General features: G+C 37.0%; 1 protein-coding gene across 2 annotated transcripts in view; it reads right to left on the bottom strand.

Moving 5' to 3' along the window:
• VPS13B (vacuolar protein sorting 13 homolog B) overlaps nt 1-25,417 on the bottom strand; it is a 779,806-nt gene that overhangs the window by 509,873 nt on the left and 244,516 nt on the right. The gene's annotated exons all lie outside the window — the stretch shown is intronic.

The following is a 25,417-nucleotide window of genomic DNA, read 5'->3' on the forward strand; positions in this document are numbered from 1 at the left end:
ATAAAGTTAAATTGAAGAAAGTAGGGAAAATCACTAGACCATTCAGGTATGACCTAAATCAAATCCCTTATGATTATACAGTGGAAGGGAGAAATAGATTTAAGGGACTAGATCTGATAGACAGAGTGCCTGATGAACTATGGAATGAGGTTCGTAACACTGTACGGGAGACAGGGATCAAGAACATCCCCATGGAAAAGAAATGCAAAAAAGCAAAATGGCTGTCTGGGGAGGCCTTACAAATAGCTGTGAAAACAAGAGAGGTGAAAAGCAAAGGAGAAAAGGAAAGATATAAGCATCTGAATGCAGAGTTCCAAAGAATAGCAAGAAGAGATAAGAAAGCCTTCTTCAGCGATCAATGCAAAGAAATAGAGGAAAACAACAGAATGGGAAAGACTAGAGATCTCTTCAAGAAAATTAGAGATACCAAGGGAACATTTCATGCAAAGATGGGCTCAATAAAGCACAGAAATGGTATGAACCTAACAGAAGCAGAAGATATTAAGAAGAGGTGGCAAGAATACACAGAAGAACCGTACAAAAAAGATCTTCACGACCCAGATAATCACGATGGTGTGATCACTCATCTAGAGTCAGACATCTTGGAAAGTGAAGTCAAGTGGGCCTTAGAAAGCATCACTACTAACAAAGCTAGTGGAGATGATGGAATTCCAGTTGAGCTGTTTCGAGTCCTGAAAGATGATGCTGTGAAAGTGCTGCACTCAATATGCCAGCAAGTTTGGAAAACTCAGCAGTGGCCACAGGACTGGAAAAGGTCAGTTTTCATTCCAATTCCAAAGAAAGGAAATGCCAAAGAATGCTCAAACTACTGCACAATTGCACTCGTCTCACATGCTAGTAAAGTAATGCTCAAAATTCTCCAAGCCAGGATTCAGCAATACATGAACCGTGAACTTCCTGATGTTCAAGCTGGTTTTAGAAAAGGCAGAGGAAGCAGAGATCAAATTGCCAACATCCGCTGGATCATGGAAAAAGCAAGAGAGTTCCAGGAAAACATCTATTTCTGCTTTATTGACTATGCCAAAGCCTTTGACTGTGTGGATCACAAGAAACTGTGAAAAATTCTGAGAGAGATGAGAATACCAGACAACCTGACCTGCCTCTTGAGAAATCGGTATGCAAGCCAGGAAGCAACAGTTAGAACTGGACATGGAACAACAGACTGGTTCCAAATAGGAAAAGGATTACGTCAAGGCTGTATATTGTCACCCTGCTTATTTAACATCTATGCAGAGTACATCATGAGAAACGCTGGACTGGAAGAAACACAAGCTGGAATCAAGATTGCCGGGAGAAATATCAATCACCTCAGATATGCAGATGACACCACCCTTGTGGCAGAAAGTGAAGAGGAGCTAAAAAGCCTCTTGATGAAAGTGAAAGAGGAGAGTGAAAAAGTTGGCTTAAAGCTCAACATTCAGAAAACGAAGATCATGGCATCTGGTCCCATCACTTTATGGGAAATAGATGGGGAAACAGTGGAAACAGTGTCAGACTTTATTTTCTTGGGCTCCAAAATCACTGCAGATGGCGACTGCAGCCATGAAATTAAAAGACACTTACTCCTTGGAAGAAAAGTTATGACCAACCTAGATAGCATATTCAAAAGCAGAGACATTACTTTGCCGACTAAGGTCCATCTAGTCAAGGCCATGGTTTTTCCTGTGGTCATGTGTGGATGTGAGAGTTGGACTGTGAAGAAGGCTGAGCGCCAAAGAATTGATGCTTTTGAACTGTGGTGTTGGAGAAGACTCTTGAGAGTCCGTTGGACTGCAAGGAGATCCAACCAGTCCATTCTGAAGGAAATCAGTCCTGGGATTTCTTTGGAAGAAATGATGCTAAAGCTGAAACTCCAGTACTTTGGCCACCTCATGTGAAGAGTTGACTCATTGGAAAAGACTCTGATGCTAGGAGGGATTGGGGGCAGGAGGAGAAGGGGACGACCGAGGATGAGATGGCTGGATGGCATCACGGACTCGATGGACATGAGTCTGAGTGAACTCCGGAAGACGGTGATGAACAGGGAGGCCTGGCATGCCGCGATTCATGGGGTCACAAAGATTCGGACATGACTGAGCGACTGAACTGAACTGAACTGAACTGAAAGTTACAAATATCAGCTTCTCCATCCAAGCCACTGGATGAAATATTTTGGGAAGGGCAGAGAGTGGTATGGGCTTGTCTGGTGGCTCAGGCAGTAAAGAATCTGACTGCAATGCTGGAGTCCTTGGTTCAATCCCTGGGTTGGGAAGATCCCCTTGAGGAGGGCATGGCAACCCACTCCAGGATTCCTGCCTGGAGAATCCCATGGACAGACGAGCCTGGCGGGCCGCAGTTCATTGGGTTGCAAAGACTCGGGCATGGCTGAGAGACTAAGGAGAAGCTCAATAGGGTGGTACAGGAGGTAGGTGAGTAGAGAAAGACAAGGGCCAGTGCTCATAGGGTGGAAACTTTTGGAGCCTCTGTTTTTGAACTTTGAAACTATTGGGGCACGGTTCAGTTACTGACAGTACAAGTTCAAGAGTAGAACGATTTCAAAAGCCCTGGTCTCAGGAGAAGATTTAATTTTCTTACTGGGGCAGTGGTTCACTTTAAAATAAAATAAAATTTTTAATCATAAGAATTAACTAAAACCCAAACACTATCTTGAATCATGAGAGCCATCAGTTCCTGACATCATCGAGACTTGAATCTAGAACCCCACTGTAACTTTTAAGCACCTGTTAGGTTTCTGTGAAAACTTTTGTTTAAACGTAAACTTCATATCAACACTGTCAGTTTTTCTCTTAATAAAACTATAGATTTACTTTTTTTAAAGTACTGAATATCTCCCTAAGAAAAGCTAAGAAAGGAACTGCTACTTTTTATTTTATAATTATCATTATCATAACTGTTTTGTCACAAATAATGAAAATTAAACGACTTCAAAATCATTTCAACTCCATGTATATGAACATGAACTAGTACTAAATGACCAAACTTAATTTCAAGGTAAGTAGTATTTTAAAATACTTTCATATTACATATGAAATAATATTCATATTATATATGAAGGTGCAGATCCACGCACCTCCTACTATCATATATAATTTCAAAAATTCCCCACATCATTTCATTTTAATTGCCAACCTTCCTCTCTAGAGTACTCTTTTAAATTTTCATTAGCTTTGCTATTACTTTTAATGCATTTATTGTGCAAGTCAGAAACCCAGATGTTATCCTGAAAACTACTTCTCTCTTGATGACAGCCATACATCATCATTAAATACCAAACAATTAACCTCCTAAATAATCCTCAAATCTTCTACTCCTCTCCATCTCCAGCCTCCCTACCAAGATCAACTCCTACTTATCTCTCATAAGAATTTCTACCATATCATCTCTCTGCTGGTCTACCAACATCCTCTCTCATGGCAGCACCCACTGATCACAGCAGTTCTCCACACTGCAGCAAAAATGATTTTTTTAAACACAAACAGATCCTGTCAGCACCACCTGCATCATACCCTTCAATGGCTTCACACTGCATTAAGGAGGAAAGCAGGGAACACAGGTCTCAGCAGAACGTAGCCCCTTTCTCTCTCTCCAACTTCATCTTGTGCTATTCTCCCTCCTGCTCTCTCCCCTTCGGTTTCTCCCACTCACCAAGGTACTTCTCACTTATCATTCTGTCAGAAAGGCTAATCTCTTCACTGCGTTAATGCCCACACTAACTCTTTCACACTGAAATTCAAACTTGACTTCAATAAAGCTTTCACTAATTTTTCAAATCAAGTCAATTTTCCTGTTGTATAATCTCATAACATTATAATCTTTCTTTTGTGAGACTACTATAATTTCTATTTTCTATTTACTTGTGTGATTACTTCTTCCACCAACTTATAAGCTCTATGACAGTACCCATCAAACATTTTTTATAATCCAAAGTATCTTTACCATTTATATCAAAATTTCTTAAGCATGAAAAAATATAACCATGCTGCAATGTATTAAAGCAATACAGAGTATACAGAAAGAATGCAAAATCTTCCCTCCTCCTCTCTAATCACCAGAAATAACAACCATTACTATTCTATTCTGTATTATTCAAGACTTTTCTCAAGAATTATACTAAAGTATATATCTAAAAATTATACTTTTTATAAAAACTGAATCACATTGAGAGTTGCCATATTTAGCAAACAGAAATACAGGTTGCTCAGCTAAATTCAATTTCAGATGAACAATGAATTTTTTATCATACAAGTATGTAACAAATATTATTTGCTGTTTATCTGAAGTACAAATTGATATCCTATATTTATCTAACAACTTTAATCATACTGATTATACCTCCAATAAGGAACTATAAAACTAAATAGGAAGAAAAAAGCTCGTTATTTTCAAATATGTAAAGCATTCTACATTCCTTAAAAATAAACTTCCATTTTCCTTTCCATGAGACTGAAATGGTCTATTTTAAGTATGAAAAACTGGAAGCCTGCTGAGAGTTGCAAATTTTCTCAAAGTTAACACTCAAAGATGGGCATTCGGCAGAAACTTTTCATGGTATGAGAAGACTCCTGTAACTCAACTTTGTATGTATTTCAAATATATAAACTATATATCACATTTTATCATTAAATTTACAGGATAAATAATTTATACTTAAAACATTCAAATCATTCTATGAATAAGTGAAAAATAAAGCCTTTAAAAAAGCTTCCTCACAAGTAATGAATCATGACTGAACTTCATTATTCTATGAAGATAAAATGACATGACCATTCTTACATCATTTAAACCAAATTTCAAAATGTTAATACCAAGCCTCGTTCTCTAATCAAAATCACCTTGATATTTAGAATAGAGTTGTTTTAAATGGTTCCACAGGAGAAACAGCATCATCTAATTATGTCCACGGTGTTTAGCATTGCAGAGGTAAAACAAATAACTTTTGCATGTCATCTAAAAATACTTATCTCCATAATCACTTTATTTAGCAATCATGATTTCATCTATGATCAGAAATGTGATAAACATGGGCTATAAATAGAGTTTATTTTGTTAGATACTTTAAAACATGACAATTTATTTGTTAATTATACCTCAAAAAAGCTGAAGGGGAAAAAAACAACACTATAATTAATCTTAGCACCACATGGAGAAATCTTATGACATGTACTTCAGAGGTATTACTGGTTCAAGTTTGATCACAGTCAGTCAGCAGATTATAAAAATAAAATGATAATTCTCAGGTATAGGCAATAATACCAGTTCAGTCAATCCAACCTTATCGAAATGAACAGGGGCAAGTTATGTAATGATCTGAACAACATTTCTTAACATAAATTGAGGGTTATTTTTTTTTAACAGGATAAATAGTTAGACCTAAAGTTAGACCTAAAACTTAAAAGATTATTGAAAAGTCTTGCATGAGTAAATAAGGAAACATGTACAAGAATATTCATGAGAGCATGACTTGTAATTTAGGGCAACAGAAAATTACTGAAAAATGAAAAAAAAAGTGGTACATATTCATATAATGGATTAATATAAAAAGAGAAAAAACGAATGAACTATAGTTATACATAAGTTGAGTAAGAAAATGAAGCTGGAGAAAGAATATAAATGGAATGATATGTGTGGCAGCTAACGTTTGCTCAGTAACATGCCACCCCAAAACTGAAGAGTGTTAAAACAATGAACATTTATTTGGCCTCTTATTCTGCAGATCACCCACTAAGGTGGCCCCAACTGGAAAGTCCACCTGGAAGCCTTGATGGATCTCAGTTGATGCTGATTCTGACATCTGTGAGCAGTTGCCAGGTTAGAAAGATGCTGATTTCCTGCAGAGTACAGCACCTTACCTTTCCTCAACATGGTCTCTCATATTCTTGTTCAAACTTTTTCACATAGGGGTCTCAGGGCTCCAAATGAAGCAGAAAAGCAAGCTTCAAAATGCAAATGTTTTTCAAATCTCTTTGTCTTGTTTGCTAACATCCTTTCGGCCAAAGCAAGTGATATGCACCAGCCAAATTAAAGAGATGATCCTTCCACTTTATGGAAGGATCTACAATGTGACAACTTGCAAGAATAACAGGGATGAGAGAAATTTGTATCAAGCTTTATAATTTACCACAATATCACTTGCACAATATTACACAAAAGTATACTCTGTACTGCTGAATGGCACATGCACACACACAAGCATACCAAAAGTATGGATGTATGTACAGTAACACTGAATGCCAGGTTCAAGACAGTGACTACTCTTGGCTGGAGAAGGGAAATGAGAAAGGGAAAAATAAAGAGGGAGCTTTACCTAACTTCATAGTTTTTCCCTGGATTAGCTAAAAGAAGAGTTTATGAATATTCTTAAAAAATAAACTATTACACCTTTTAGCATGCTTAAATAAAAGGAAATTCCTATAAATTAAGGGACTTATAAAGATCCATCAGTACATATTACTAAATACAGACTGCAAAATAAAATCTGGCATAGTTTTTTAAAAGCTCAGTGAATTAGAGGATCAACTTTCTATAATCTGCATAATCAAAAAAACCACAAAGACATTAAAACAGACTGATAAAATCTGTTTAGAAATAAAAGCTGTTAAAAGATATAGATGCTCAACACAGGTTACAAAATACCCCCTTAGACAATTCAGTATCAAATAAGGGCCAATAATTCAAAATTACAAAAATGAGAAAATAAACTATCATGATCCATGATCAAAAGGAAACAACAACAAAAAACAGACCTGAGAAAACTTTAAATAACAGCATTATTAAGTACAGATGACAGTATAATAATGTTTGAATTAAAGAACAAAATGATGGAGTGGAAAATTTAAGAATCAATTATAATCAAAAAGACTAGAGACCTGAAAGAAGTTCAAAATGAATTTTTAAAACACTGCCTTCACTGAAACTAAAACACAGAGGATAAGTTAAAACAGCAGATCATACAAATTAGAAAGAATTCATACCCTGAAAAGCTATCAAGAGAAATCACTGAGAACATGACACAAATTACAAAACATTAAAAATATAAAGGAGGGATATAGAGACAAGAATGACAGAATAATAGTATCCAGCATATGTTTTATCAAAATTGCAGAAAGAGAAAAGTGGGGAAAAGCAATACTTAAGGAAATAACAACAGAGAATTTACCAGCATTGCTGAAAGACAAAATTTCAGATTCAGAAAGCAAAATGATTCCCAAGTAAGATAAAGTGAAAACCACAGGTGAATGAACTAGGTTTAGATTACACGAAATAACAGTAACCACAAGATAGGAAATGAAGTAAAAAGAATAGACACATTACCTAAAAAGGAATAACGATCAGATTAACAACAAGCTTCTCAAAGAAAAAAAGAAAGTAATTATCAAGGCAAAATTCTGTAACCATGTAAACTAACATTCAAGTCTAAAATAATGATAAATTAAACAGCGCAAAATTTTCTCGGTGACTTCTTAGGAAAAAAAAAAATTACCAAAAGTAATTCAACAGAAGTAGGAAATATGATGGAGAAGGAAATGGCAACCCACTCCAGTGTTCTTGCGTGGAGAATCCCAGGGACGGCGGAGCCTGGTGGGCTGCTGTCTATGGGGTCGCACAGAGTCGGACACGACTGAAGCAACTTGGCAGCAGCAGCAGCAGGAAATATGAATACTGAACCTTCTATAGGTTTCCCTGGTGGCTCAGATGGTAAAGAATCTGCCTGCAATGCAGGATACCTGGGTTCAAACCCTGGGTCGGGAAGATCCCCTGGAGAAGGAAATGGCAACCCACCCCAGTATTCTTGCCTAGAGAATTCCATGGATAGAGCAGTCTGGCAGACTACAGTCCATGGGGCTGCAAAGAGTCGGACACAACTCAGTGACTAACACATAGACACACACACAAACCTTCCACAGCAATTGAAACAGTAGTTTAAAATTATTTTTAATAGAACAAAGAAGAGGAGAAAAAAGAGGAAGGAAAGGAGGAAGGGTATGGAAAAGGGGTTATAACAGTAGAAAGACAAAAACACAAAGAAAAAAAAAAGACAAGGAAAAAGGGAGGGGAGGTAAGATGGATGAGAAGAAAAGTGGGAGGCAGGACTGAAGAGTTCTAAGGAAAATTCCCCCAAACTTTTAAAGGCCATTCCAATCTTTTACAAAATCTTTCTAAAAACCAAACTTTAAAGTTTTAATTAATGAAACTGGAGCCAATCATACAGAGTGAAGTAAGCCAGAAAGAAAAACACTAATACAGTATACTAACGCATATATATGGAATTTAAAAAGATGGTAATGATAACCCTGTATGCGAGACAGCAAAAGAGACACAGATGTATAGAACAGTCTTTTGGACTCTGTGGGAGAGGGAAAGGGTGGGATGATTTGTGAGAATGGCATTGAAACATGTATAATGTCATATAAGAAACGAATCACCAGTCCAGGTTCAATGCAGGATACAGGATGCTTGGGGCTGGTGCACTGGATGACCCAGAGGGATGGCATGGGGAGGGAGGAGGGAGGCGGGCTCAGGATGGGGAACACATGTACACCCGTGGAGGATTCATGTTGATATATGGCAAAACTAATACAATGTTGTAATGTAATTAGCCTACAATTAAAATAAATAAATTGAAATTTAAAAAAATAAAATAAAGTTTTAATTATTCGAGTATATACAATAAATTTCTAGGTACTGCATTAGCTATCTCTCACAACATTTGACACACATTATTTATCATTTCAGTTCAGTTGCTCAGTCGTGTCCGACTCTTTGCGACCTCGTGAATTGCAGCACGCCAGGCCTCCCTGTCCATCACCATCTCCCGGAGTTCACTCAGACTCACGTCCATCGAGTCGCTGATGCCATCCAGCCATCTCATCCTCAGTCGTCCCCTTCTCCTCCTGCCCCCCAATCCCTCCCAGCATCAGAGTCTTTTCCAATGAGTCACCTCTTCACATGAGGTGGCCAAAGTACTGGAGTTTCAGCTTTAGCATCATTCCTTCCAAAGAAATCCCAGGGCTGATTTCCTTCAGAATGGACTGGTTGGATCTCCTTGCAGTCCAACGGACTCTCAAGAGTCTTCTCCAACACCACAGTTCAAAAGCATCAGTTCTTCGGCGCTCAGCCTTCTTCACAGTCCAACTCTCACATCCACACATGACCACAGGAAAAACCATGGCCTTGACTAGATGGACCTTAGTCGGCAAAGTAATGTTTCTGCTTTTGAATATACTATCTAGGTTGGTCATAACTTTTCTTCCAAGGAGTAAGCATCTTTTAATTTCATGGCTGCAGTCACCATCTGCAGTGATTTTGGAGCCCCAAAAAATAAAGTCTGACACTGTTTCCACTGTTTCCCCATCTATTTCCCATGAAGTGATGGGACCAGATGCCATGATCTTCATTTTCTGAATGTTGAGCTTTAAGCCAACTTTTTCACTCTCCTCTTTCACTTTCATCAAGAGGCTTTTTAGCTCCTCTTCACTTTCTGCCATAAGGGTGGTGTCATCTGCATATCTGAGGTGATTGATATTTCTCCCGGCAATCTTGATTCCAGCTTGTGTTTCTTCCAGTCCAGCGTTAAAATAAAAATAAATCATGATGAAGATGGGTTTGTTGTAGGACTGCAAATATAGTTTAGTAATGGAAATTTCACTACCTGATTAAGATATCCGCAAGATATATATATTTATATCACATCATATTTAATACAGTTATATATCACACTCGGGGATTCCCAGGTGGTGCTAGTGGTAAAGAATCCACCTGCTTATGCAGGAGACACAAGAGATGTGGGTTTGATTCCTGGGTCAGGAAGATGCCCTGGAGTAGGAAGTGGCAATTCACTCCAGTATTCTTGCCTGGAAAATTCCCTGGACAGAGGAGCCTCGAGGGCTACAGTCCATGTGGCTCCAAAGAATTGGACATGGGGGCAGGAGAAGAAGGGGACAACAGAGGATGAGATGGCTGGATGGCATCACTGACTCGATGGACATGTGTCTGAGTGACCTCCGGGAATTGGTGATGGACAGGGAGGCCTGGCGTGCTGTGATGCATGGGGTCGCAAAGAGTCAGACACGACTGAGCGACTGAACTGAACTGAAGCTTTATCATTTCCTGTCCCAAACCAGATAAATGAGTAAATATCCTTACTCTGAAAAGGATACAAAAAATTAGAAGCAGTTCAACAGATGTACAATAACATTATGATTAAAGACACTAAATGAAAGCATTTTTAATGTTTTAAAAAGAAAAGTGAAGGAACAATTCTCATCAGGAATAATATAAATTTTCCTTAAGACACTGAACTTCTTCTAATGACATAACTGAAAAGAGGACTGAAATAGTCCTAAATTGCTTCTTAAGGCAAGGGAAGGAAAAAGAAATTTCTGACTAGTGGCTTTTAGTCAGTAACCACGGGAACTTGGAGATTCCTTTTTTTTTCCTTTAAGTTTTCTCTTAAAAGCCACTGAAAGAAAAAATATTGATGATTTCTGTTCTGTTTAGAGACAATGACAAGGATAATTAATATTATGGTAGCAGCTTGTATCACTATGATTTCCTTCTAACTCCTTCTCTTTTCAACACAGCACTCCATTTTCCCACAACTTATATGTTAGGAGACAATCAAAAATCAAAATACAGGTGATAATAGTTGAATATTTAAAATGAAGGAATAAAGCAGGTAACATTCAGGAAATACAATTAATTCAGAATGAGGATAGGAGGAAGGGAAGAAAAAGGAGATGACAACAGGAGAAATAATGCAGGACCTTGTGCCAAGGGGGAAGAAATAAGGATCTCGAGTGCCACTAAGAAAGATCAATCGTGGGACTTCCCCGGTAGTCCAGGGGCTCTTGATGCAGCAGGGACGTGTTTGATCTCTGGTCAGGGAACTGGATGCCAGATGATGCAACTAAGAGTTTGCATGCTGCAACTAGAGATCCCATATGCTGCAACTGGAAGATCCCAGTGCACCTATTAAACAAATAAAAAATCAATACTGTTCTGACTCCATCTACTCAATACTTGAGACTTTGGGAAAAGCACTTTATCCTTCTGAGTGTCAGTAAAATGAATAAAATACCTACTTCCCTGCGTTGTTTTGGGCTTCCCAGCTGGAACAATGGTAAAGAACCCGATCCCAGTGCAGGACACTCAAGAGATGTGGGTTTGATCCCTGGGTCAGGAAGATCCCCTAGAGTAGGAAATGGCAACCCACTCCAGTATTCTTGCCTGGAAATTCCCATGGCAGAGGAAACTGGTGGGCTATAGTCCATGGGGCCGCAAAGAGTTGGACACAACTGAGCACAGTGTTGTTCTGAGGCTTAAGTCAGATAATGGAAAGGACGTATAGGACAGTTTGCTCAACAAATAATTACTGAGTACAGTAATTATGGGATACAACAGTGAAGCAAATTGATAATTTTGGTGTTCATGGAGTTCACATTCAGGAGGACCAAATAAATACTGATTTTCAATCAGAGAAGGCAAAGAAATGCCACATATACACTTGTACATATAATAAATTCCCAAGATTTAATTCTCCTTTCTCTTGCAAAGCCCCATCCTTCATATAAGATAACTAATTAAACACACACAAATTCCATCACTCGGTGCTGACTAGTACTTGATATTCTCTATGTATGACCATAAAAATATAACAATGCAGAGAGTACTATCACTGTTTGGCATTATATGTGTGATCTAAAGGTTTTAATATAGGATACTTTTATTTTTAAAAAACAATTCCAGCACAGTTACATTCTGAAACAGTAGCCCCAATATAACTATTCCAAATAATATGTCCATATTTTAAACCCCTTTCTAAAATCCTAGGGAAATACTTTTAAATAGCCATCTCTAGTAAGTTAACATAAATTACAAAATAAAACACACATGCTGAAGCAGTGGTTCTTAAATATTTTGGGTTGTCGCAATTTGGAAGGTATGTCTGGTACCTAGTTGGTAGAGACTAGGGATGCTGCTGCTGCTGCTAAGTCACTTTAGTCGTGTCCGACTCTGTGTGACCCCATAGATGGCAGCCCACCAGGATCCCCCGTCCCTGGGATTCTCCAGGCAAGAACACTGGAGTGGGTTGCCATTTCCTTCTCCAATGCATGAAAGTAAAAAATGAAAGAGAAGTCGCTCAGTCGTGTCTGACTCTTTGCGACCCCATGGACCGCAGTCTACCAGGCTCCTCTGTCCATGGGATTTTCCAGGCAAGAGTACTGGAGTGGGGTGCCATCGCCTTCTCCGAGGGATGCTGCAAAACATACTAAATGGCATGAGACAGTCCCCAGCAATAAAGAATCACCTGGTCCAAAATGTCCACAGAACCACTGTCAAAAATTATTTTGCTCTAAAAGAACACTGAAGTTTAGTAAATTATTTACTGACAGAATCTCTGCGTTGCAGTATGTCATTAGATTAGTCACAATGATGAGAGATATTATTTAGTGAAATCCCGTAGGAAATATTGTCATAGCACAGAACAGGAAGCTAAAGATCACTGAGAAAACTTAGTGGTCAAATTTAATATAATCCACTACAGCTGATGGCTCAAAAAGAAATACATGGCTTCAAAACTTAAATTGGCAGTAACACTGCAAAAATATCGATTTTATTTATAATCTGGAACTAACAGGGTTTTTCCCCTTAATGCAGATGGATTTCCTTGAACCATTAACAACATGCATTGGATATCAAAGCAAAAAATGTAGACATAAAATTTAGATCAGCATTCCCTAAGGTGATTTTGTCAAGCAAGCAAGAAATATAGATCTGTTACTTAAAAATATATGCTTTCAAAATTAGTCATTCATTTTACTAGTATAGAATCTAATTACAGTAGCTGCTTAAGTAGTATTTATTAAAATGAATATTTAAAACAATATGCCCAAACTAAATTATAGGGTTTAGAATGCTAAAAAAATGTCAGAAGATTGAAATTTTCCCTCAATATGTTTCACATAAAACCGGTAAGATAATACTGCCCAAGGAGAAAAGTCCTCTAATCCAAGAACAGCCAAAATGAATGAAAATTTAGAAGTCATCCCAAGCTAAACTTCTCAAAGGAGGGTCTTTCCTCCTAATTATAAGGTGAGCCATTAAAATTCTCTTCTCTAGATAGCTCAAAGATAATGTTGGCTACATTGATATTTTTAGCAAGATCTGAAAACTGGAAGTGAAGTGGCAGCCATGTATTTTTCACACTCAGAAGGTGATACTGTTATTCATGCACTTTGTTGCTTATCTGCTGGCTCATCTATTTGGCACAAGCAGCAGCTGCCCCTTAACTCCAGCTTTTACCAAACCTCCTCTTTCAACTTCTCTGACTCCTGGGCCAGGAGCATTATTCATTGTGAGCTACGAGAAGAAGGATGTAATATTCTCTCACAAGATAACTATATTCATCAAACTAGGAAAGAGTGAGAGGGCAGTTTCCAGTAATCCTCACAGCTTCCCTTTTGTCCCTGCTTCCCTTTACTTCGTGTCAACATTCCTTTATTGACTTTCTGCCTTGATGACTTTGGGTAACAGCACCAACATAGAAGGACCAACCCCACAAACTGTTTAAACAGCTCCCAAAACTGAGTGTGGAGAAGTCTTTATAATAAATCCTTCAAATGTGTATCTCTAGTCGTCTGCTTCTCTGATTAAACCTTGACTAACAGAGGATTTCTGCAAGGTGCCCTTTATGTTGTTCAAGAACATTCAATTACAGTATAAGTCCAGGAAAATAAGATGTATAAAACTCCGAAGAAACATTAACCATTTGGATAGTAAATTTTAAAATATCTTATGAGATACAAGTAGAACTCATAAAATATGTGAGGAAGCAAGAAGCTACTGAAACAAAATTTGCAACATATGTTAAATATAGGTAGCAAATTAGCAATCTGTTAGGGAGGGGGAGAGAGAAAACACATAAACGTTGCATGCCACAGGATACAGGATGCAAGCAGTGTGGACTGTCCCGCTTACATTTTTACCTGTGAATGCTGACCAACTTATCTCTATCTAGCCTTTTGCTTCTCATTTGTGTTCTACCTAATCCTGATAGTGTTCTGATGCAATATTTTACCTTTATTTGACTTGTAACCTGCTTCACAGACTTTATTGAATATTTAGAACAAATTAAATAGGTGTGCAAGGATTTTGTTAACCTGTTTTAAGAAAAGACAACTACAAACTGTAAGACCCTACTTAAAAAAGTCTAACCACCAAATTTGTTTTTTTTTTTTCCTTAAGATGCTCAATATGGTTCTTTTCATAGAGAAAATCTGAAAAAAACTTCATATTTTGATTCTTTTTTATTTCTTCCAAGGATCTATTACTATTAGAGAAGATATAATTTGTGAGCTGATATTTAAAACATATTTATATCAACTCCGTCTTGATTTATGTGAAACTTAACACATATCAGGATGGACAAAATCCAAGTAGAGAAGTTCAGTACTGATATTGTGCTGTAGCAGGGGACACACACAAAAAGTCAATATCAATTAAGAGCTTTTAATACAATCTGGAAATGAGTAATTTCAGCCAAGATATTTAAGGGAGTGAAACAAAGGATTTATATAGGTATTATGACGCCCTGAAGAAGATGCTGTTGGCTCCTCTCCAGCAGCCACGCTTCTCTTCCTTCTGAACAGAATCCCAAACTTTATGCAAGAACCCAGAACTGAATGCTACCTCCACTCTAGGTCTCAGCTTGTCACGGCCATTCCATCCCCCTTTACAGGTTTTGAAGAGCCTGAACTAAAGCTGATCAACACATGGTATTCCATGGCAATTACTGGTTTAAATGTGGGCATGTGGCTGAAGTCCACCCAATCACATTGAATGAAAGAAGAGGTTTTTATTCCACAGGTGGGTAAAAAAGTCTCTCACTGTCTATCTAGCACAAGTATAATGTTAATTTAAATTAGCAAAAGTTTCTTATACTCAAGGTAATGGTTCTTGGAACCATTAAAATTAGAATTTTGTAATTCTAAGAATTAAATTTAATTCCAAAGAATTAAAATTTTGTAAAAAAATAAAAAAAGGATTGAAGCTACTAAAGAGAAACCTATCTGCAAAGTATGAACCATTTCAAATTTGGGAAAATAATACTTTTCAAAACTATGGATATAGTTAACACATTAAGGCTAAATAATCTATTAGCGCAATTTCCATCTTGAAAGAAAAATCCCAACTATTTTCATTTAGTCATTGATTCAAACTGAACTGGGCTGACTCAATTCTACACTGCTACTGTTTTTACTCATTTATGTTGGTTATAATGCTGTATTTCTTCTTATCAAAAACCACCAATTATGATACACTATTGTTTCATACATCCATACTGAAGCACCCCAGGAGTACATCTTTGTATAAGACTTAAATAAACCCTCTTAGTTTATAGAAAAAGGAACAAAACTCATGAAATAGCCTTTACTCTGAGTGAAGGATAAGGGACACAATCTCTGGAAAAAAATTTAAACCACAAAACAATACTCACACTGTGAAGGCATTCTGAGTTCATACTCACAATGAAATTCAAACATCACCTAAGAAATAACTAATATAAAGTGGTCTCAGGTTGATGATGTCTGAGATCACTGGAAGATGCAAAAACAAACTCTCTTTATAGGAACTAGACTTCAACTGAGAACAAGGGTAATAATAAAAGACCACTTACTTTAAGAAATGCTAAAATCTGGGGGGGGGTGGATAACTCAAAAGTAACTCAGAATTGATGATTATGGTATGAATTATGTGTGATAAATGATACATCTATAACAGGCAAATACATGAAAATTAATTACAAATATGGGGGCCTATGGAAATACTTTCAGTTACTGCAACATGTAGTTTTAAATCTGGCTGCTGCTGAAGTCATTCTCACCATCTTTTTTCAGCAAAACAACCATTTCAAAATAGATTAATTTCTAACATGCATTCACTCAAGTCTTCTTTTTAACCATCTTGAACATATGGCTAAAAGCAGCTGAGTTTTATCCTACATGTTCTTCTCTTTGTAACTATAAGATTCTGATATCGTTTAACTGTATTATATTTTCTAGATATTCTCTAATCAGAATTAATTTCTTATTAGAAAATTTTAATTTCAAGTTCATTTTCAACTCTTACAAGTTAATACCTTGGTTTGTCAAACTGAAATTTTCCATTTTAAGCAAAATCACTTTCCCAGACGAATCTGCTTTCAACCAACTGGGTAGGAAGAAATTCTGCCTTATTCCTAATTATTTAAGCTTTTCATAAACTATTTACTTACTCAACAACTTGAAACATTCACATATCAGAGAAGACACAGTCTTTGCTCTCATGAAGTTTAGAAGCAAACTGAAACCAGGTTATAGATCTCAAAGCTCATATGTGAATAACACAAGTTTATTCACTCAATATATATACTGAGTACCTGTTGTATGTATGTCATGGAACATGTAAGTGTTTTTAACCAGGGTTTCTCATCTGAACCATAAAAGATAGAAAATTATTTGAGACATTATCTTCTCAGTATTTCCAGGTATGATACACAGATGCACAGAAGGGAATCCAGTAGAGAATAGATGAAAAGGAAAGGTGATGATTAAGATATATTTTTTCTTTCAATAAAATTAGTGGAAAAGATAAGTAACCCAATCATTAAAGTACACTATAGGAACATGGGAGAACAGTCCCCAAAGCCACTTCCTATGGGCAACATATAATTTAATGAGGAGGAAAAATCCAAAGGAAAAAAGATTATTTTCTTTAAAATAGAAAAGACCTTGAAACAAATGTGTAATTTAACTATCTGGAAGGTAGACACAAAGGGATAATATAGAAAGTATCATAAGAATGATAGGCACTTGTGTAAAGATCACCCCAGAAAAACAGGCTGATAACTTGAAAGTTCAGACACCGTATCCTACCAAAACTGTTCTTTTTTCTACAAGGAACTAACATCTCGACTAAGGTCCTTGTCAATCTCGTAAAATAATGCTCTTAAGAGAACATGATCATAACTTTCCCCTGAGATATCAGATTTATGTTGACTGAGATTTTAACCTAAACCATACATAAACAGGTTAGAATTACTCTGCTTTAACTATTCTTAGCAATAAATTTTACAAAACTGTCTTTGAGAAATAGACTGAAGTGTCAATACCTTTTAGCCTAGAGAGTTATATTTTGAAGAAAAACTGAGGCATAAAATTAAACTGGCTTGTTTCACTATGTTAGATAATACATGAGCAGTTGAAAAGGTTGAAACAATGGATTTCACCAGATAGCTAATAAGGAGTCACTGTGTGGTTTTCAAGTGATAAAATCAGTTGACAATTTATGAAGAATGAATGAAAGAAGCAAAATTAGAAAGAAAACAAACTATCCAAACTATTCTGTGATTAATGCTGCCAATCTAGTTTAAATTATGGGAAATAAGAATAAAAAACAAGGTAAAGTTGAAAGAATCCTACAGAAAAAAAACCCTTAAGACCTGCTGACTAACTCAATAAACAGTAAAGAACAGCACAGATTAAAATGTGCTCTTTTAAGAGTGTGCTTTTCAGAGTAACAATACCAGTTTACATATTCAGAACCTAAATGAAAATACGGATGATTACTAAAACCTCAGATTTTACCTAAAAGATATCTTAATAGTTTATCCAGTGAGAGGAAAAGGCATTTCAATTAAAAGTATTAAAACATAAAAAACAATTATTTTAAAAATAATTCTAATCTCTGCAACTAAAGATAATTCTATGAAGCTGATTAAAGTAACAAATCTAAAAAGTTCCCCTCAACCTATAAACAATCATTTCTCTCCTTTAGAATACATGATTCAAGGTAATCTGCATATAACGAGTGCTCTATTACTTGAACTGCAATCACAAAAATTTTGAAAATACATTTTAGGATTAATATCCTATTTGCTGAACCCAGGGTAGGCAAGGCGAGCTGGGGAAGCTATAAGAAACTCAAGGGGCTTGTAGAAACTGCAAACACATTTATTCTCTCCTGACTGGCACAGCAGCAGTAGCAGCAGACACACTATATTCTTTCCTCTGGTGGTTAACCCAGCAATCACAGCCGTTAACGCAGCCTCACCACCATAATGCAGCCGTACACAACACAACACAGCATTCCTTCAGGACTTTTCCAGGTGGATCGTATATATGCTTACATAACAAAAGTAGCCTGTGGCCAAGCGAGTACCTTGTGACGCGCATGAGCAGTGCTATAACTACATGTGAAAGTCACTCAGTCCTGTCCAACTTTTTGTGACCCCCCATGGACTGTCACTCCAACGAATTCTCCAGGCCAGAATACTGGAGTCCGTAGCCTTTTCTTCTCCAGGGTATCTTCCAAACCCAGGGAATTATTATAAGTACATAATCATTCACAAAACGTGGGGCAAGAGAGCATTTGGCTAATTTGCTCTTTCCTTACAGCAGCTAAATATGAGTCTTTAAAACTTTCTTAGCAGCAGAATTCTTTACTCAAACAAAATCTTAAATAGTAGTCCAACAAACTAATCAGAAAAAAATCAGTTACTTTTATAGAATCTAGAAGTACAGGTCTAGAGCCTTACCCAATGTCAACTCTAAGAAATCCTGGACTCTGTAGAGTGCAAGTTTTAAAATAAAATTAAATGGAAAAGAAAACACTACATGTCACTTTGTCCAGTGGAATAAAACCTACACAAAACTAAAATCAAATCAGTTATCTTATTGACAGACTGAGATATGCAAGTGAAATAAGCAGTCCTTGAAAGCTGAATGGACTAAAAAGGCTAATATTTGGTTAGAGGAAATAAGTACTCAGCAATTATTTACTTCAATACTTTGAGAAAGTGAAAATTATCATGAGAGATTGCACTTGCTTCACTTTAATTACTTTCCCATGTTCATTCCACTGCTTGGCTTCTAAATCTAAATTTCAGAAAGAGTTTGATCAACTGCTGAGTTAAAAAGCTCTCCTACTGCTTTTATCTTTGAGTAAAGCTACCATCTCCAAAGACCTCCCCCAAGAATCATGGGCTATGAACTATCGGAGGCCTCACGCCTAGTTGCTGGTGTCCCAGCCTGCATTCATTACTTCACCCCATTAACATTCCACGCTGGGAGTCCTTTGCTAGTTTTATGAGGCGAAACCACAAAATGTCAGGTTAACAAAATCCTCACACAGCAATTTCACCTTAAAATACTGCCTGCCAAGCACTTGCTTCCAAGATATTCAATAAATCACTAACTCTATAAAGCAGGTTGCAAATCAAATAAAGGTAAAATTTGCATCAGAGTACAATAAAGACTAATCAGAACACAAGCTGATTATTTAGAACTAAAACCTTTGGGGAAAGAAGAGTCAAGCAGTGTGATTCAAGTATGCTTGAACAGTACTGGTAACCTCAGTTTTTAACTGGGTTTACAGTCATACAGATATACTTGACTCTCTATTATAACCAATTTCCAATCATTCAGATACCTGATTTCAGAAAGTTTGATAAGCAGTAGAGAGTTTTGGAGACATGAACGTGTTGGGTCCATTCCTGGTTCGCCACTTGTTAACTGTGTGTCTTATCTCCTTAAACCTTGTTTTTTCCATGTAAACATGAAGAAAATAATTTTCTTCATTGAGTTATTCTGATTTAAACAGATGTCAGGTAAAAGCACTAAGCATAGCACATAACAGCCATAATAACATGTTTAATAATGGTAATAACAGTAAATGTTCAGTATTTGTTAGTTTTCTGCCCTCTATCCGCTGTAGAGATGAAAATTGCCAACCTGAGTGAGATTTACTGTTCAAGCTCTCTACAAACTCTGAGGATACCACAACCAAGAGATCTTATCTCTGCATCTGCAGTCAGGGAGTCAAGAAAGTCACAATAAGTATGAAAGGGAAAAAGAAAGTGAAAGGAACACTTTTAGGCATACCTGTAAGGGAAAATACACCCATAAACACATATGTCTACACTCTTTTCTCCTTTGTTCAACAGGAATCAGAGAATATAAACTGGCTAACCCTGTGCACCCACTCTCTAAGTTGATGATCCCTGTCATTGCTAGTATTTGGCTGTCGTGACTATTATAATATTAAACCACGTTGGATAGCAACCTTCAAAGCAAGTATCTTTAAGCAGAACAGCCCCAGCTTAAATAAATCTTTACACTCTCTGGTTGACCAAGCTGCAGACTCTTTTTGGTGGACTTTAGTTTGAGACTGCCTAAATGGACAGAAATTAATCCCAGTGAAATCTGAAACCTACATTCTATTCTGGGTTGAAATTAATTGCCTGAGAGCTCCCTCATTAAATGTTTATTAGACAACTATTAACTACCAGGCATTACAGCTTTCTCAGAACTATCATCAGGATCTTGAAAGGATGACCACTTTTTCAGGTCTGAAACTGTTTCTACCAAGAAAATGAATAGAAAAGGTGAAGTATAATTATACTCAAATCATATAATGAGTACCTGTATAGTATAGGGAACTGACATGAAAGCAAGTAAAATTCATACTGTCCAACACTAATTTCCCAAAGGAAAGTAATTCACACTCTGATTCTGTTCTATACTTAACAGACAAAAATTATTCTAATGTTAATGACCTTTGTAAGTAAAAAGTGCAGAGGATAACATACATCAGTCAACTATAAATAAATCATGGCAAAAATATTTAAGAATCATAACTGCATGACTTTCACATGTTCTCATTACTATCCTAGTAATAAACATTATTTCTTTTCTTTGAATCCATTTCAATTTCTTAAAGTCCCTTTGTAAATGCAGATAACAAAACAGAATAGGAACCAACACAGAAGACTCTTCCAATAGCTAAATCCTTGCATATTTATGCTTTCCACTTCCAATAAAAAAACATAAATCCTTCCCACTGACATGTGGATTGCATTCCTATTAAACTCTTAATTCAAAAGTTAAATGAGCATTCATGTTCTCTATCTCATAAATAAATCTAAAAGAAAATTGGTTAATATTAACAATTCAGATTAAACACTATAATCACTGTTCACATTAGACTCATATGATCAAAAACCAAAACCAATCCTCAAATTAAAATTTTACTTCTATTTTCCTCGAATGTTCTTTTAGGATTCAGTTCAGTTGCTCAGTCGTGTCCGACTCTTTGCGACCCCATGAATCGCAGCACGCCAGGCTGCCCTGTCCATCACCAACTCCCAGAGTCCACCCAAACCCATGTCAATTGAGTCAATGATGCCATCCAGCCATCTCATCCTCTGTCGTCCCCTTCTCCTCCTGCCTTCAATCTTTGTCAGCATCAGGGTGTTTTCAAATGACTCAGCTCTTTACATCAGGTGGCCAAAGTATTGGAGTTTCAGCTTCAGCATCAGTCCTTCCAATGAACACTCAGGACTGATCTCCTCTAGGATGGACTGGTTGGATCTCCTTGCAGTCCAAGGGACTCTCAAGAGTCTTCTCCAACACCACAGTTCAAAAGCATCAATTCTTCGGTGCTCAGCTTTCTTTATAGTCCAACTCTCACATCCATACATGACCACTGGAAAAACCACAGCCTTGACTAGACAGACCTTTGTTGGCAAAGTAATGTCTCTGCTTTTTAATATGCTGTCTAGGTTGGTCATAACCTTCCTTCCAAGCAGTAAGTATCTTTTAATTTCATGGCTGCAATCACCATCTGCAGTGATTTGGAAGCAAGAAAAATAAAGTCAGCCACTGTTTCCCCATCTATTTCCCATGAAGAGATGGGACCGGATGCCATGACCTTCATTTTCTGAACGTTGAGCTTTAAGCCAACTTTTTCACTCTCCTCTTTCACTTTCATCAAGAGGCTCTTTAGTTCTTCTTCACTTTCTGCCATTAGGGTAGTGTCATCTGCATATCTGAGGTTATTGACATTTCTCCCGGCAATCTTGATTCCAGGTTGTACTTCCTCCAGCCCAGCGTTTCTCAAGATGTACTCTGCTTAGAAGTTAAATAAGCAGGGTGACAATATACAGCCTTGACATACTCCTTTTCCTATCTGGAACCAGTCTGTTGTTCCATGTCCAGCTCAGATTTTTTAATATGCAAATTTATATTTGTACATCTAATACAACATAAAGACAGGCAGCATAATCTTGGGTCTCCCAAATCTCAGAAAACATTATTTTTTTTTAAATTTTTTTTTAAATTTTTTTAAATTTATTTATTTATTTTTTAATTTTAAAATCTTTAATTCTTACATGTGTTCCCAAACATGAAACCCCCTCCCACCTCCCTCCCCATAACACCTCTGTGGGTCATCCCCATGCACCAGCCCCAAGCATGCTGTATCCTGCGTCAGACATAGACTGGCGATTCAATTCTTACATGATAGTATACATGATAGAATGCCATTCTCCCAAATCATACCACCCTCTCCCTCTCCCTCTGAGTCCAAAAGTCCGTTATACACAGCTGTGTCTTTTTTCCTGTCTTGCATACAGGGTCGTCATTGCCATCTTTCTAAATTCCATATATATGTGTTAGTATACTGTATTGGTGTTTTTCTTTCTGGCTTACTTCACTCTGTATAATCGGCTCCAGTTTCATCCATCTCATCAGAACTGATTCAAATGAATTCTTTTTAACGGCTGAGTAATACTCCATTGTGTATATGTACCAGAGCTTTCTTATCCATTCATCTGCTGATGGACATCCAGGTTGTTTCCATGTCCTGGCTATTATAAACAGTGAAAACATTATTGTTTTTGTTCAGGTGCAGCTGCTAAGTTGTGTTTAACTCTTTGTGACCTCGTGAACTGCAGCACACCAGGCTTCCCTGTCCTTCACTATCTCTCAGAGTTTGCTCAAACTCATGTCCACTGAGTCGGTGAGCTATCCAGAAAATGTCAATGATCTAGTAAAACCCTATATCTAATAATTTAATCTTACTAATAACTGAATACATTTTAATAGAGCCTTATATATTTTAGTGATGTAGAGATCTCAAGTATCTCACTGAAAAAGATGGCTCTTCTGCTACACACTCTTAGTAAAAGCCAGTCAATAACAAAGAGCTCTAAGAAAAGAACAAAGTCACAAAGACAAAATCAAGAAAACCAAAAATCGAGGATCTCATCAAAATGATACAATTAAAGGAGAAAACACTCTCTGGACACAGGCAAAAAGAGAACACAATAAAACCAGGGCCTAATACCTGAGAAAAGCCTGTTTGCCTTCCAAGAACAATTGCATCACAGAAGACAAAAAAAAAGCCTTCCTAGAAATTTACAATTTGATCAGTAACTCTAACAACATGAAAGTCCCACCTTCTTTCTTGCATATATAAAAGATATCTGTGCAGTCCACAATCCCCGTATTTCAAAGAAATAGAAATAAGACTGAATAAATTATTTATTATGACTAAGTCTTAATCTGCTGGATATCTCATATCACATTCCTTGTATGGCACGACTTAAATAAATGGTCCATTAAGCTTACTAAGAAAAAATAATGTTATTTGGAAGTAACGTGAAACTATAAATGCTATTCAAATACAAATTTAAAATTATCCAACACAGAACCAGAAAGGAATAAAAAGCTTATCTGATATAAGTGTGATAACAGAACAAATTAAACAACTTTTCAACTTTTTATAGGAAGAAGAAAGGGTCATTACCCAATATCGTTATATACCTTAATTATGTAAGCAGAGTTATAAAACTGTGCATAAAAAAATCTTCAGATTTTAAAATAGCCTATAACCATCTGTACCAATCTGAATTTAATCAGATAAGTTTTCAGTAACTTACAGCATGCTCCATGCTTAGAATTTGATAATAGAATCTGAACTGGCAATACTTACTCTTTGTGCGGAAGTAACTGAATGTTTAAAGACAAATGGTTAAAACCAACAAATACTAAACATTTGTTTAGTTTTATAGATTTAAGCACTCACTGGCTCAGAACCAAACTTAAATTCTGAGTAACTAAAGATCAAGGGTAAGCTTATTTGCAAAATCAGCAGTGCTGACCCAAAGGTGACCTGGAGGAATAAAATGAAAACAGAAAAATTTACTTTTTTTTCATGCTGTAAACATCAAAGCACGGTGACTGTTTAAAAAACTCATATTCATAATGATCATCAAATATTTGGGGGAGGTAAATTTTAATAAACATTTAAGGAGAACTTCAATACTCATAGACTTCAATACTCACAAGGTTCACCTTTTTATTAAGTGTAGAACAGCATTTACAAATTAAATGCTTCCTCTCTTAAATTGTATGGCAATTTTAAAAGGAAGACAAGGGTCTCTTCTAACATTTTCTTTCTTTTCCTTTTTTAGCAAATGCTTCATTTTATTTCATGGTGAACAGATGCGTGTATCGGGTGCAGGGCAAAGGGATGACTGCCCCGGGCTGCGGGCAGGGACTTGTAGCCTCCACAGTCCTTTATGAGCTCGTAAACGGCTTGAATAATCATCAGGAAGCCAGTGGACAAAATGATGACGTGGGTGATAATCAAGAGGAGGCCCAGAATCAGGGTGCAGATGTTCAGGCACTTGGCAGTGAAGGCGTAGCTCTAGGCCCCAGTGATGTTGCCCACCATCTTCCAGTCGCTAGACTTCATGGAATGGATGACTGTCATAAAGCCCAAGCAGCACCAGTTCATGAAGATTCTGTTGAACAGGGATCAGATGATGTGGTCAGGCACGAAGGCCTCACTGCAGATGCTGACCACTGTGGTCATCGCAGGTGCTGGGTTCTGGGAAGCCTCCAGCACAGCCACCTCATGCTCCTCCTTGAGCATCTTACAGGCTGGGGGGACCACGTTGTAGGCACCAGGCAAAAAGGGCTGGGATGTGCAGTTCATGGTGGGGATGGAACAACTGTGTTCCAGACGACCACTTATGACATTTTCAATGTAATTAGCCTCATTAAAATAGCCAGAAGCAGCTATTCAATTGCAGTCTGTTAGTAAATGGTTTGAACTGACCGAGATGAAAGATAAACAAGTCAAATAACTGGACAAAGTTACAAAATATTTACTGAGAAAATACAATGTGTAAACTTCAATTGGTCATAATGACAGCAAGAAAAAAGATGAAAATGGGAAATTATTGATGCTATATTTTAAGAATCTGTGTAACAAAGATCAGGATTACAAGGAGCTAAAAGTCCTTACACTCTTACCACATCTCCCACTAACACTTTGACATTAGCAAAACAACATAAATTAAAAAGACATTAGTATTTTGGAAAATTAATGTGCTTACTGAGATAGACTTCCTGTATAGGTCTCTTTCAAACAGAAAGCAAACCACTACATTTCTAATACTCTCTTGGAAACCAGAGGCTATAATCCAAAGAGCTAGCATTCTCAACTAAAATTCACAAAGTTCCAAAACACAAGAGTAGAGACACACATGATAGCCCTAGGGCCTATTATA

The sequence above is a fragment of the Capricornis sumatraensis genome, chromosome 11 (genome assembly GCF_032405125.1).
Source record: "Capricornis sumatraensis isolate serow.1 chromosome 11, serow.2, whole genome shotgun sequence".
Classification (NCBI taxonomy): Eukaryota; Metazoa; Chordata; class Mammalia; order Artiodactyla; family Bovidae; genus Capricornis; species Capricornis sumatraensis.